Source organism: Armigeres subalbatus, chromosome 3 (genome assembly GCF_024139115.2).
Source record: "Armigeres subalbatus isolate Guangzhou_Male chromosome 3, GZ_Asu_2, whole genome shotgun sequence".
Lineage (NCBI taxonomy): Eukaryota > Metazoa > Arthropoda > Insecta > Diptera > Culicidae > Armigeres > Armigeres subalbatus.
In genome coordinates, this window is record NC_085141.1 from 104,296,964 (window position 1) to 104,312,974 (window position 16,011).

A 16,011-nucleotide genomic window follows, 5' to 3' on the forward strand; every position below is an offset into this window, starting at 1 on the left:
GCTTATTTCCTATCGCTTTTAAACAAGAAGAGATCGGGTACATTGATACTACAACTTTTATTGCTATGTTGAGATAACCCAACTGGCGATGGCGAGACATTAGAGCGAGGGCACACTATTTTGGTCTACGTAAACTGTGTCTGGGTAGTCGCTTAAGCAATCAATTATTGCTGTCAACAACAGACGTTGTTGGATGGCGTCGTTGGTTAGCACTTGATTGTCATTTCGTGCAGATAGAGAATTAAGGGATCTCTCGATGATACGTAGATCTTCTGCGTCCGGGCTTCCACCATTTCATCTTCCAGGCATTACCGAACGCGTTCCATCGCTTCGAACGTTTATTTTTAATTGATAAAATTTTTGAAAAAGAGTCATGAAGACGTTCCTTTCTATTTTCTATTACTTTATACAGTGGTGCAAAAATGTCGTGTCTGACAGTGGTATATCTTAGGCGAGGATGTGTCCCAATGGACTGTTGAATCTTATCCGAAGATTCCTTTGTGATCCTCTGATCACTCTCACCTCTGCTAGGTGAGAACGTGTCCTCCTGGACTGGTGAACCTCCTCCGAGAATTTACACTGTGATCCTTTCGATCACTTCGCGTCCCAATGGACTGTTGAATCTTCTCCGAAGATTCCCTTGTGATCCTCTGGTCACTCTCACCTCTGTTAGGTAAGAACGTGTCCTCCTGGACTGGTGAACCTCCTCCGAGAATTCACACTGTGATCCTTTCGATCACTTCGCGTTCTAATGGACTGTTGAATCTTCTCCGAAGATTCCCTTGTGATACTCTGATCACTCTCACCTCTGTTTGGCGAGAACTTGTCCACCTCGACTGGTGAACCTCCTCCAAGAATTCACACTGATGAATCTTCTTCCGGGAATTCTCGTTCCTCAGAAGATTTATTCATACACCTTGATACATTACGTCTCTGCGAGATCGTACTTATAACATTTGATCACGGTCGAAAAATAAATAGCAAGTATGACAAAAGCGAATTTTTTTTTTGCTCACTAAATTGCTGACGGCCTTCAACTTCTAGATGTTTCCTCCAAACTGCCGCAAGTAATAAAGTATTCCAGTTGGCTTACACTTCTTTTCACTTCACTAATACTGTCTAAGCAGAGAAAATTGTCTGTTCCCAAACACTAAAGCACTACTGACCGTTTGCTCACGGTTTCTTCGGGTATGTGCTGTGAACGTATTTTGTATTTTTTTTTAGTTACAACTCTCTCTTTGGGTGTGTTCGGCCAAAGAACCACTTCAATTTCCTTCGTTTCACACACTTTATTCTTGGGGAGTTGTGCTTTCCTCCACCTCTGGAAACTTCTTCCCTGCCTAGCTCGTTGTACTTGAACTTCTAGTTCGTTGAAGTAATCGACAAGCTCGTCAATTTCTCTTTCAAGATTTGACATTACCACTTAGAGCTTGCGATTCTATTCACACACTATTTCTTCAGTAACTCGTAGGGGTCCCTGCGATTCCTGTAAAAATAGAGCTTTCCTAATATATCCTCAAACTCCGGATATTTTCAAGTCCTAGCAATTTGGAGTTTTTTCACAAAATACGTGCTATTCACTTGTTACTTAGTTCGACCGTTAACCGTTCTTTAGGCGACGGTTACGCCCTGCGAGTACGATCGCGTGAAGTTACGACGACCCGAACGCGTTTTTTGTAACTTCCTCTCTGGAGCCACCATGTTAATTTGAGGTCCAAATCCGCGTTGCTGCGCGATGTTCAACTCGCGGTTCGGACGGCCAAATCACAAACGTAAGCTTACGGATAGTGTGCTGTCATGCACTTAGCTAAGTTATGCACTTAGTCAAATTTCCAGACGACCAGGCTGTACAGTCCAGTACCTGGTGGTGGGAAATTGACGTTCGAGATGACTTGGCTCTTACGAGAACTCAACACTTGTGTTCTGCTTCCAGACCGGCAGGCTGTACGGTCCAGTACCTGACGGTGGGAAGCATTGGCAAGTGAAGATTTCGCCAAGTGTTTATTAGTTAAACTTTTCTAAGTTTCCAGACGGCCAAGCTGTACAGTCCAGTACTTGGCAGTGGGAAACCTCGAAATGTTAACTTACCAAAGGAGTGTTCTCGAAAAGAAAAGGGTCCGATCCGTTCCGTGGTTAAAACAATACTCCAAAGTTGTATTTCAAAATTCGTCTTATATAGAGGGTTTTGGGAATACAATTGAAACTTAATTCTAAGGAGTGAAAGAGAAAGGATACTTTCTAAGGTTCCCACGTCCATTGTCGTTCGTTACAATCATTCAGTTGTTTTCTTAGAAACCAAGTTCTCGAGCAACTTTATGACCGGATGCCTAATGCATCGGTGCCTACATGTGCCCTTCCTATGCCTACCACTGCGGTGCCGTATGCCGGGCCGACGATCGGTGCTGTAAGGAAATTCTATGCGGCCTATCAGTGTGAACAATCTATGCTGCAGCCCTTAACGACCGTGCCTGTACGTGAATTGTTTTCCTAACGCTTATCTCACCCGAGCGGTGATCGGTGCTGTAGGAAAATTCTATGCCCTATCTGTTACGTAAGCATTCTATGCTGTAGCATTTTTACGACCTACGAATCGGCGTCTATGTGATCCTTTTTTCTAATGTTTACATTTTCTATCCGGGCGACCGCTCGTCGTGATCGTATGCAGTGTAAGCTGCGTGGTCGTAAATTTGTTTCTCCTAGCTACTCTCGCATCGTTCGTATCTAACCCTGCGTACATGGTCCTGTTAAGCTGTTCGGGTGATCGTTTTACAGCAGTTTTCACTTTCTTCTATCTGATGCCTAATTCTCGCTTAACTTTTCAAAAGGACCTAAGTAACATTTTTTTCATGAATTAATTTGAGTACTGCAATCAAAAGCTTCCATGTTTTTCTGTTGATTGCGCTATTCAAATTAATTCATGAAAAAACGTTACTTAGGTCCTTTTGAAAAGTTAAGCGAGAATTGTTCCCCAGGGTGAGGGAGTTTATTTTCTGTTTCTGAGGATTCAATGAATTCTAACGTTGGGAACCATTCCTGATTAATTAATAGTGCAAATTCGGTTTTGAATTGCAATCTGTCGCTAATCATAGTAATTTATAATTGATTACACTATGAGCGTACGCTCCTGATGGTCGCGTTTTTAACAATAAGTCATAAAAAAACCCTGACAATAATAGAACAAAACCTGCCAAAGCCGTCATTCCCCCTAGTCGTATTTTTTCTTATCGGGTGCAGTCATCGTTCAATATTGATGGCCGTTCAGTCAGCGAATCATGATCACTAGCACCGACCTTGGCCACATTACTGTTTTTCGATCGTAAATTTGGGTTCCGATTTTTTTTAAATGTTTATTCACTGTTGCACTTTTTACCATAGATTTTCTAATGCAGTTTCTGCAAACACTGCTTTTCGTCATCGATCTGTTATACTGTTTTGGTAAATACGGCTTTTTTGCGGCTTTGTTACAAAACTTTTGTTTTGCTTGATGGTGTTTTTACAATGAACCATACGAATTGGATAGACACCAGCTACAAAATGACGTTGAGCTTCCATGCATGTTGCTCCGTATGTATTTTCTGGTTTTCTACTATGTTTGGTGTTTATATGTCACTGTTTGGTGCCCCAGTGCTTCACGACTTTTATTCTTACTGGAATTATTTCCCATGGTGTAACACTTGTCAATTTTACTTGTTCAACACTTAGGAGTGCTTCACGTGTCACGTGTGGTCTATAATTTGTATACGTTCGAAGTTAAATCTGTGGTCTTGGTCAAAACAGTGTTGGATAAGGGCAGTCGAAGATTCGATTAGAAACGTTTTAGCTGTTTAATTATATGCGTCGGCATCGTTTAACAAGTTTTCGGTTCTTATTTGTAAGTTTCTGCTATACAAGTGGATACAATGTGTTGCTTGTGTCAAGTATTAGACTGTTTTGGAAAGTTTTATTTTACAGTTCATAAATTAGAAACTAAGAATAATCGATGACAGTAAAATTGGTTTGGCTATTGCTACAGATTTTATATTACCAGTGTAATGCCTTAATGTAGGGTGAGAGACGGGGTGGTGTCTTGTACCGATAGACACGGGTGATGACGCTGGTACAAATGGCAAACTACGAGGCTCTTTCAGTTGAATTGCTACATAATTTGAGGGGGTTAGAAGCAGAGGGGTGTAAGTGACATTTTTGTCAAATTTGAGTTGACTATAGCGAAAAATGCTCTGGTTTTAGAGCTTTGCGGCAATATGTTGATATAGTTTGTACGTTATTTGTAAAAAATGTGAAAATTCACAGAAAATTAGTATTTTTTTAACTTCCATACGATTTGTATGGGACGAAAAAATATTGAAAAAATTTGCACCCGTTTTTCTCAAAACTAGTTTTTGTCACTTACACCCCTTTGCGTTTGACCTCCTCATTTGTTATGCGCTTGTCCTGAATCCACCCGGAAATTTTGGTAGCTTAAAAAATACATTCCACTGTATGAAAACATTGTGATAGTTGCAATAGTACCTGCGGACAAGACTGATAGAACCACAGCCGGCTCGTGATATTGTCGACTATTCAAGTATGTACCAATAAGTTGTGGGTATATTTCTGATTGGTACCTGGCACTGAGCACTTTTGCTTTATAAGTGATCCCCGATAATCACGTCTCCAGTTGTTGTGAATCCAGTGAATGATCAAGTGTAGAAAAGTTTATGTCAAGTGTTCTTACAAATAATGGGCAACAGTTCTTCGCAGCTACAGTTGGTTTATTTAAGTTGTATCGTGGAGAGTGTTTTTAGTTTTTTATGTTTAAGTTTATTCTTCTCTGAGTGAAAAACTAATGCAGATAAGAGGTGATTAGAGTGAAATATTATGTACCATGCAACTAAGAAACTGAACTTTCGGATAAAGTTGAAATTTTCGAACAACATTGGAATTAATTTCAGTACTAGCCCCCAGCAATTCGGTTCCATTCGCTCTAAATGTCCTCACAATAAATCCGTCTGAAGTTTCTGTGTAAGGCTGTAGATTAAATCTGGTTTATCAAATCGGGCTGGATTATAACAATATTGGTTCAAACTGATTGAGCTAATGGTCAGTTTGACTAATTTCTCTGACATTTCAACCTGATTGTTATTGAAGTTTGCTATTCTTCCTCTTCGGTTGGTGCCGATTAGTGAAATTCGTCTTCTGATCCTGCTTTCCTCATTGGAAAGATTTCCGATGACGAAATGTTACCACTTAACCGCTTGCAAAAGTTAATTGTTCGAGCGACAGTTTTAGCGAATATTTAGTAATAATGGAGCTAATCTGTTTGCTTTCCAAAATTTGTATGCATTTGTTGTACATGTTTTTAATTCGTTCATTATTTTCTACCTCTACATTCCACCTTTTTGGCCCTAATCTGTGTTCAAATTTTATTAAGATTAGTTTGTATTCTTTTATTAAATCTTTAAACATCTCAGTTTTATCGATTATCCTTTGCAATGAGCGATTTAATGCTCTGCAATTGGAGATCAGAGATTAAATATTATCCATCTCGTTATAGAAATCTTTTGAACCACGTTCTTTCTGGCAACTGCTAGATAATTGGTAATTAATTTCTTTGTAATAGGTAATGAATATTCGTTTAATCCATTTCCAATTCGAATTCACGTTGAATGTCGCTGAATGCGTTAGATTACGTCACATCAGAGCACTCGCCAAAAATTTTGTTTATCACTTTTCGTTGAACAAGGCCACTTTGACTTGTTTGATATTGAAATACGGCGAACTGTTCACTGTTCTGGAGGAAATTTCACCAAACTGTTCCTCCCGAGTTATCGAAGGCTGTCTTAAAACGAGGCCATACTTTATAACAACCATCAAAATATGGGAGTTCTGCTAGAGATTGTCTAGCTAGCAAATTTACTATTCGATTCGAAAAGGCTGTTGTATGATTAACCGGCACATTTGAGGAAGTAGAAGCATAATAAGTAGAAGGATATACGGTTGAAGATGATTCACTTTGTTCCATTTTCAGATTCATTATTTTAAAAAATTCTTGAAATATATTATTTTGAGCTTCTTGTGTTTCCTTGTGAATTTTCAAGAATGTATCTTGTCCTCTGGATTCTATCTCTTCAAATATTTTTAGTTTAGAGTAAATCTCTATACAACGTGGACATTGCCAGGTTTCTTCTTCCGTAGGTAAAGATTCTAAATTGACACAAGATTGATGAAACCATAAAAGGCAATCATCGTATTGAATCATTGACTCTCTTTCATCGGGACGAGTGCAGAGCTTACAATTTCCCTTCTTATTTTCTTTATAAACAATTTGCAACATTTTGCTGCTTTAACTGAAACCGGATCACTGCACCAAAACTAACAAATTATTTTTCACACGAAACTTTCTGAAAGAACTTTTGTCCTAAATATCTAATGATCTAACTTTTCACTTATTAATAACCCTTTGATATAACTTCGCTACCACTCGTCTCTAGATGGACTGACTTGGCCGACCGTCTGTCGCGTTCAAGAGCCTTTTCACTTTTCGCTTGTTGCAAATATTCATCGGGTTACTTCCTAGAATTGATTGATTGCTCTCAATGCACTTTCACCGTTATCGTTCTTTTACCTAGACCGATCACCCGCCGTGTCTTAGGATATCACTATCAAACACCTAAAAAACTTAATTCCTCTCTGGAGCCACCAAATATTTCTTTAACCAAGAAACCTATTCTTCTCACGATGACACCGATTTAGCAAAAATCAATGAGAGACGGTCTTTCTTTTCTGACAATGAAGAATGAACTCCACTCTAACGATGCTGAGATGGTAATAAAATTATCACATCAACAACATCAACAATGCCTGATGATGATGATGTTCGTTTCGACGACCTCGATCCTCGATTCTTTTAAGGTGTCTTCGATTATTGATGACTATTCGATGCAGAAATTGTTATTCTTCGATGATCGATGCTCGTTGATCCACACAGCGTTGATTCGGTGTCCTCTGTTGTCTTCTCACTTGCACTTTATCCGTAGAAAATTCGTTATAAATTCGATTGTCTCCAGCAAACCACACTTTTTTATTTAAGAAAAATATTTTTCACTGTTAGATGCTCGATTTCATCAACCAACATGATTCGCTAACCTCTGGTGTCTTCTTACTTGTACTTTGTCCGTAAAAATTCGTTTCAAATCACTGGCTCACCAGCGAACCACACTTTTGAAATTAAGAAAAATCTTTTGCCTCGGCGGAATTTATGCATGGAGCGATTGAATCAGTGCACTGTCGCTATCCGATTGAGAGAATTGACCAGCCAGCATGCGCACCGCATGTAAATTTTTTTTATTTTTGCTTGCGTTCAGTGCGTTGGCTCCGTGCTTGTAGACATAATACACTGTTGGTTGTTTATGTCTTTCGCGCCTTTAGCAACTGTCGGAGTTCTAAAAATATATATATTGGAAAGCCAAAACACTGTCAATCTAGGCGCCGACAGCTTACTTAAACTCAATACTCACAATCTATAACTTCCTTTAAACTCAAACTACCTCTCTGGAGCCACCAAAAATGCTCAAGTCTACCCGGGGTTTTTGTATTAAGAAATTTTCCTTAATGAATTGTAAACTAGAACATTTGTGGAAAAGTTATTCTACCTGATCTTTAAAAAGCAATTATCTCACAAGGCTAGTGCTTAGTTTTCTCTTCGATCTTTATCCATCTGTCGCCCAGATTTACAACCGTCGGAGCTCTTCGTTACTCACTTTTCCGGTCTGGGCGCCGACAACACCAATCTTTATCACTGTCACAAGACGAGCTTAGCACAATTCCATTTTATTTCACCACTTCGTAATACTTTTACATACACGTATTTCGACCTCAACTGTAAGGTCGTCTTCAGTGTCCCGTACTTGACTCGACAAGTCCAGTCAAGTACGAGACACTGAAGATGACCTTACAGTTGAGGTCGAAATTCGTATATGTAAAAGTATTACGAGGTAATGGAATTGAATGGAAATTTGCTAAACTCGGCTTATGACAGTGAGAACATTCCACTAAAAAAGTGCTAAATAATTCTCTTACCAATCTTTATACTTTGAATTCGCGTTCTCGGTTGTTTTTCCTCTCTGGAGCCACCAAATATTTTCCATGAAATCGCCATGTTGTTGTCGTTAACGCCATGTAACGCTTGTTATGCATGGCCCTTTGGTGAAGTACGTTGCATCTGAGTTGGTAATCGCTGATGTCGATGGAAGCTTAATTTCCCTATCTCCTACTGGAAGTGGTTCTAGTAGCAAATTGTCAAATGGTTTAGATTCTATTTGGGAAACGAGTATAGTGAAATATATTTTTGCTTTGTTGTATAATGCTCTTATTCCAAGAAATTCATAAGCCTGATCTACGATAAGTAAGGTTATGTTCTGTTCTTCTAACCTGTCAATAACAAATTTCAATTCTTGAGGCTCTAAAAAGTTCTTAGAAATTACATTTAATCTTGCAAGTTGAATGGTTTCAAAAATATTGTCGAAGTGTGTTTCCATAATTTCCAAATGATGAGAGACTTTGAAGGCTTGTCTGAGAGCTGTAAAATTTTGATTCAATCCTTTTTTGTTTAATACTTCCTGTCGTGTGTAAATGATTTGTTTTGTTTATGAGCTCCTGTTGTTCATTAACTACTGTTATAATTTTATTGATTCTATCTTGAAGCTGTCTATTTATTTCTACTTGGACATTATTTTCTCTGATAATTTTGTTGTGCGAAGGCCTGAGTTCGTTAATATCTTTATTTATCTGGATTAGATCGTTTTCATCTAAGTAACCTGTAATAAGTTTGATACCTCTGCCTATGAAATTCAATAAGCCTCGTTTTTCTCTCTTCTTGAGGTACAAATTGTGAAACTGGTTAACAACAGTTATGTATCTATCTTGGAGTAGGTCCATCATCTCTTTGAAGTTAGGGAATATTTTAAGTCCGTTGATGATGTTGTGAATTTTGTCTAGTAATGGTGCGTATTTGTCCAAGTCTATTTCGTGATAAACTTTGTGATGTCCTGTTTTTATCCAGCTGTTACCGTTTTGTAACATTAGTAGTCCTGGGTTATGATTGAGGTCGTGTATTTGTATGTCTGCGTGCGCAATGCATGAAGTGATGATTAGAATTGATAGTGAGATGAACATTCTGTTAGTAGAGATACAAATTAAGAATAAACATCCAAAAATTACGTTGACCTTGATTGACCAGAGGCGCAAAGGAAGCTAGTTAAGTTTGCATTTTCTTTTGATTTTTGATTTATGTATTTTAATGTTTCTATGCTCAATAAAGGTTTTACGTCTATCCGACCTAACAAAAACTTTTTTTAAATTTAGGTTTTCTTTTGTTTTTGATACCTTGGATCCTATTGTAGACTTCTTCGTTCTCTGCTATATGTGGTTCCATCTATCTAAATTTATTTTTTGGTTCTAATGTTTTCTTTTGATGGAGTTCAAGGCGAGTTATGATTTCGTCGAAAATAGTGTTCCGTTTTTCTAATATTCTATCGAGATTCAAAGGCCTCTCTTCACCTTCTTTTACTTCATAAAATATTTCGATTGGTTTCAGGTTAGTTGCGGAAATGGATGCTATAGTGGAAATTTTATAAAGTTCTTCGTTCGACAAATCTTCATATTTATGTTTAATGCAACGGTAGTGTAAATAAAAACTGCGAACCGAGATCGGCAATTACCGCAGGGCTTTCGGAATAATGAACAACCCGGCTGGCGTGGATGCTAGCTAAGAACTAATTTATTTTGCTACCTTCTAAGCTATATATAATAGTATATACAAACATAATACCTTAACACTACGATGCGATGTGTACCTGGCTATCATAAAACTCCAGGCAAATCTCTCATTGCCATTATCTTGTTGGCGCCGCAAATGTTTATTTCAGCATTTCTCCATGCTTCTAACTTATTTTCTTAAGCAGATTGTCTCGAGGTAGAACAATCATAATGAGCCCTGCATGTCGTATAGAAGAATGCGTCATATGCATATCGTAAAAACAGGCAGAGACCAGTCAGTGAAGCGACCCAATGAATCATGCTTGATAATCAATCTATGAATCAATGTAAAATAATAATCGCGTTCGTAACATTCCGCGGCCCGTAAACCTACTGGATTTACAAAGGTTGTCGATAAGCGACATATTTTAAATCATATTAACTTAACTATCTTTGTATTGTCTTCACTTAAACATTTGTATTGGATTTCGAATATACATTTCCTCTAAGAGTATTTATTTCTATATCTTCTGAAATGGCCTGATCATTATTTGTAATTTGATTATCATCCAAACACTTATCGTTTTCACTATTTTTATTGTTAAATGCTTCCTTCCTAATATTTCTATGTGACAACAAATTCGTTAAAGAATCCCAAAATGATGCTAACAATTGCCAGCTGAAACCGTAAATATCATATAATATTTGTCCATGAATAATTGTGTCAATCATAAATTTCAAACCTCGAATGATAATGTAAATTCCGATGGCTGTTGATGTCAAGTTAGTTTTTTGAGGAACACAAGAAGCAACGTCGAGTAACGAATAACTCGTCATGTTCACTTCAGGGTTGGCACAATCATACGCTATCAACCCTCCAGTTTCAAAACCAAAAATAATTGAAAACATGTATAAGCAAAACATGATCGAAAGGAAGTTAATAGGTTTTTTTATTTCTCAATGTTCTTTTGCGTGGAGACTCATCTTTATCTTTGGCGATATGAGAGTCTACTTTATTTGAGTTTGATGACGACATCGTGTTTTGCAAGTTTTGATCTTGTTGTACAGTTTCGTTTGTAGAATTCGGCTTGTTAATTTTCCTTACATCTAGAACAGCAACTTTAACAGCTGGTCGCTCATAAGTTCCCTTAGATGTTTTAATTTCCGCAGATCTGACTTGCCCATCTTTCGCCTTTCTTACACTAATGACTCGACCTTTTAACCAAGTTCCAGGAGGAGCGTTATCATCGGTAATTACAACTATATCGTCAACCTTTATAGGTTCAACTTTATTGGTCCATTTATTTCGTTTTAGCAGCATAGGAAGATATTCCTTTGTCCACCGATTCCAAAAATATTTTCCATAATTTTGGACCTTTTTCCAATGACGTTTTTCTATATGCACTGCTGTCGGATCATAAGGTGGTACATATTCCCCTGCTCGGCCAATAAGAATGTGAAACGGTGTCATTACTTCGTCGTCAATATCTTCGACGGGAATATGAGTTAGTGGGCGAGAATTTAAAATAAATTCCGTTTGAATCAATGCTGCTCTTAAAATTGCTGGTCGTGGTAAACGATCTCCATACATCTTAAGCATTTTGTAGAGAGATAGCTTAATGGTTTTAATAAGTCTCTCCCATACACCACCGAAATGTGATGCTGCTGGTGGATTGAAAGTCCATTTTATAGCTAACGCTGCAGCTTCGCCGCTTCTCATTCTAACATCGATATCTTTAACTAATCCTTTCAATTCGTTATCAGCTCCGACAAAGTTAGTGCCATTATCGCTGTGAAGATGTTTAATTTTTCCTCTTCTATTTTGGAAATTTCGCAAACAAACAATAAAAGAGTCGGTGTCCAATTTCTCAGCCATTTCGATATAAACTCCTCTGCTAGACAAACAAGTAAAAATCACACCCCAACGTTTTTCTCTCGACCGATTTACTGCGACTTCAAAAGGTCCAAAATAATCCACTCCTGTGTTGGTGAATGGATACAAGAAAGGCTCTGTTCGAAAATCTGGCAAGGGTGCCATCATGGGTGGCATCGGTTTAGACTTAGCAATGATACATTCTTGGCAATGCTTTTTAACCTTTTTCAGCAACGCTCTCAATTTAACAATCCAAAATTTTTGCTGAATAGCTGCTATTACAACATTGTCGTTTTGATGCAAGTATCTTTCATGATACGCTTTAACAACCAAGAAAGATATATGATGTTCATACGGTAATATAATGGGTGTTCTTGCCGATTTGGGTATACTCATCGTGGTTTCCAGTCGACCTCTTGCTCTGAGTACACCGTATTCATCAAGTGTAGGATTTAACTGTCGTAAATCACTCGACTGATCAATCGCTTGGCCTGCTTTCAGGGTTAGCACTTCTTCTGCGTAACAATCCCACTGAGCCTTTCTGAATATTGCCTCTTCAACCAATTTGAAATCTTCATAATCAATACCTCGATCGAATTCGGATTTGTTTTTAATCCAATCAGTAAACTTTTTGATAATGTTGGTTCGATTCACCAACCGCCACCAATCCGAAAAATAATCGTCTTGGATAAATGAATAGGGATGAATTTCTTGATGGGTGTTCACATAATTTCGTAATTCTTCATCAGTTTCTCTACTCACTGCTACCTCCGGCCAATATTCCTCAGGTTCTTTTAGGAATGAAGGTCCATTGAGCCAAATTGATGTGCCTTTAATAATTTTCGTCCCTTCATCAGCAGGGTTTTGAGCGGATCTGATGTATCTCCATTGATCGGCTGATGTTGTTTCTAAAATTTCAGCAATGCGATGTGCAACAAATAACTTGTACCGCCTGTGTTGGCTATTGATCCAAGCTAAAACAATTTGACTATCTGACCACATAACACTTTTAGAAATTTGAATACGCAATTCCTTCTTAACTGTATCCAATAACCTTGTTCCCAATACTGCTGCTTGTAGTTCTAGACGTGGTATGGATAACATTTGGATCGGGGCAACTCTAGCCTTTGCTGCGACTAATTGAACATCTATTCCATTTTCAGTAACGCTTCTTAAAAACACAACTGCTGCAAACGCATCTTCAGAAGCGTCCACGAAAGTATGCAACTCATAAACCAATGCATTTTTCATAGAAATGCACCTTGGAATCTGAACATTTGAAGCAACTTTTAGCGCCTTCAACCAAGAATCCCAATAAACTGATAATTCGTGAGGTAACTGACTATCCCAATCAAAGGATTCTTTATGCCATTTCTGCAAAAGAATTTTTCCATGGATAGAGAAGTTTGCAATTAGACCCAAGGGGTCATACAAACTCATGACAAAGGAAAGAACTTCTCTTTTTGTCATGGTTTGTGTTAATTTATTGAGTTTAAGTTTGAATTCAATTTGATCAGTTTTAGTGTTCCAATAAATTCCTAAAACTTTATCACTTTTAATTTCTTTATTTTCAAATAACTTTATTTCTGAATCTTGCAGTCTTTCTGAAGGAATGATTTGAGCAAGCTCGTGTGAATTAGTGATAAAATTTCTCAAATGGAATCCAGCATACTGTTGTATATTTATAACTCCCTGAACGACTTCAGCTGCTTCGTCCATCTCATTAAAACTGTCCAAGTAGTCATCAACATAGAAATTATTTTCTGAAGCCTCAGAAGCCTTTGGAAAATCCCTTTTAAAAAGCCGTGCATTATAATTTTTAACAGCTTGGGCACAAGCCGGTGAACACGTTGAACCAAAAATCATAGATTCCATTACATACTCATCTGGATCCCTATCACTCTCACAATTTCTCCAAAGATATCTTTGAGCATGCTGGTCTTTCTTAATAATTTTCACTTGCTGAAACATTTCTTGAATATCTCCAGTAACAGCAATTTTATTTTCACGGAATCTTAATAAAACACCAAATAACGGTTTTACCGTATCCGGACCAGCAAGCAAAGCAGAATTAAAAGAAACTCCTTGAATCGCAGCAGCTGCATCAAAAACAATTCGGGATTTTGGTGGAATTTTGTTTTTGTTAGTCACAATAAAATGAGGTAAATAATAGGTGTTTGGATGATCTTCTAATAACTCATCTGGGCTAAGCTTACGTGCATATCTTTTTTTAATAAATCCATCAAAAGAACTAATTGCCCACTTCATAACTTCTGAGTTGTTGCTTAATTTCCTTTCTAGCATTTCCAAACGTTTAAGGGCATTATTATAACTTGGTGGGAAATTAACATCATCACTTTTCCACAATAAACCTATCGAGTAATGCCCATTTTCATAATTAATGGTCTTTTTTATTATGGCATCAGCCCTTTCTTCTGCGAAGGATTTTGGTAACTTTTCTACTGCCCTAACACCAAAATTCTCTGTTGACAAATAATTTTCAAAAAGTGATTTTAAATCGCTGCTCTCTCGTTCCCTAATACAAAAAGAATATGATGTCTCACCTCTGTATACTTTGCCGAAGATCAGCCAACCCAGCTTTGTCCTCGCTGCCATCGGGGAATTCTCATCGCCTGTCCTTCTGTCGGTCGTCAATAACAGGTGTGCGTGTTCCATGCCAATTAAAATCAGCGGCTTGGCATTGACGTAGCCTTGAACTGGAACATCCGCTAAATACTGGAAATCTTTCTTCATACGCTTGATGTCCAAAGTTTGTTTTGGCAGCTCGATGTCCTCAATGGTCCTGATGTCTTTCATGGAATAGGATTTTTCTCCGTGACCGCGTATCCATAACTGCACTCGTTGACTTGGTGTTTCCTTCGACACGTTTTGTGTCCACGTCATCTCCAAGGGATCAGAAAGTCCTTGAAGGCCAAGTTTATCCGCAGCTGATTTGTCCAATAGCGTCAACGAAGAACCGGGATCAAGGAAAGCAAATGTTTCCAAAACTTTATTACCATTTTGTAAGGTGACGGGTAAAATCTGGTACAAAACTGTTGACCTTTTACTATTATGGTGATTAGATTTTTCAGCGGCAGCTTCTTGATTTTCCTTTGGCTTTTCTGCTTTGTGTAGCAGACGATTGTGCTTTCCTTTACATCCATTGAATTTGCACTCGCGCTTGTTTCTACAGAACCTGCTGCCATGTCCTTTGTTCAAGCATGAGTAACATAATCCCAATTGTTGAATGCGTTGTTGTCTTTGATCAACATTGAGATTTTTTAATACGTTGCAATTGTACGTCTGATGGTCGTTTTTACAAACGTTGCATTGTATTTTGGGCGAATTGTTGTGAACGTTGTTGCTAACAATCGCATTGTCTTAGCATGCGCTTGCAGCCATTTGTTTAAATCCTGCAAAGTTGGTTGCGAAGAGTTCCTTTGCAGTGCTTCCGTCCATGTTACTTGCATGTTGAACGGAAGCTTTGTTACGATATCAGATATCAGGCGATAATCACGTAGAAACTCTGGTTTCTGTAGCGTTTCCATTGTAGAAACTAGATCATCTAATGCGTTGGCGATATCAACTATATTTGTTTTGTTCTGATTAACTGCTTTCAGGAGCTCATTCAATAGTTGTTGGTATATGATTTCTGGTCGCCCAAAGATCTCTTCAAGACGTTGCATTATCCTAGGGACATTAGCAGCCCCTATCATTAAATTTGAAACGCTCTTGGCAGCGTTACCTTGAAGAGCTTCCTCCAATCTTGATAAATTTTCAAGATTGATGAATCTGCCTTCGGCAGTCGTATCTTGGTAGATACTCTTGAATTTAGGCCATTCTCGAGCCTCTCCACTAAATTTAGGGAGTTTAATCAACGCCTGTCTTGTTGCACTAAGAAGGCTCTCGCCTTGGCGTCGATTGGCTAAATCTGTTTGCAATCTTAACGATTCGTTAAGCTGATGAGCCAAGGCCTGATGCTTACGTTCGTTTTGCTCACATTTAGCACATAAAAATTTTTCAGCCTCCGTAGGCAATTTTTTCAAGCCCACACACGACAAGTGAAACCACCTGTCACATTCGTCACAGCACACCATATCTTCTTTTTTATCCGGTTCCACACACAAACGACAGCTTCCATTTTTGTTCTCGACGAACTTGATCGAAATGTTCGCGTTCGCCATTTTCACTTTTATAGCGGGTCCCACTTATAGTCACTGTATAGATAGTTCGGCGGACCTTCGACGGCTCAGACTTCTCACTCACTTAAAATGTTCTAGTCTTAGCTGTTGTCAACGCAACACTCACTTTCGATGTTTCTAAGACTTTTCCGGAACACACTCCCTTTGTCTGCGGCTCAGCGACTTACGACCCTTTTTTTTTTTTACTTGTCTGCGGCTCAG

At 38.2% G+C, this 16,011-nt stretch overlaps 1 protein-coding gene across 1 annotated transcript in view; it reads left to right on the forward strand.

Annotated features, from left to right (window-relative positions):
- Positions 1-16,011, forward strand: part of LOC134227750 (myotubularin-related protein 9) — a 155,275-nt gene that overhangs the window by 42,012 nt on the left and 97,252 nt on the right. The window lies entirely within an intron of this gene.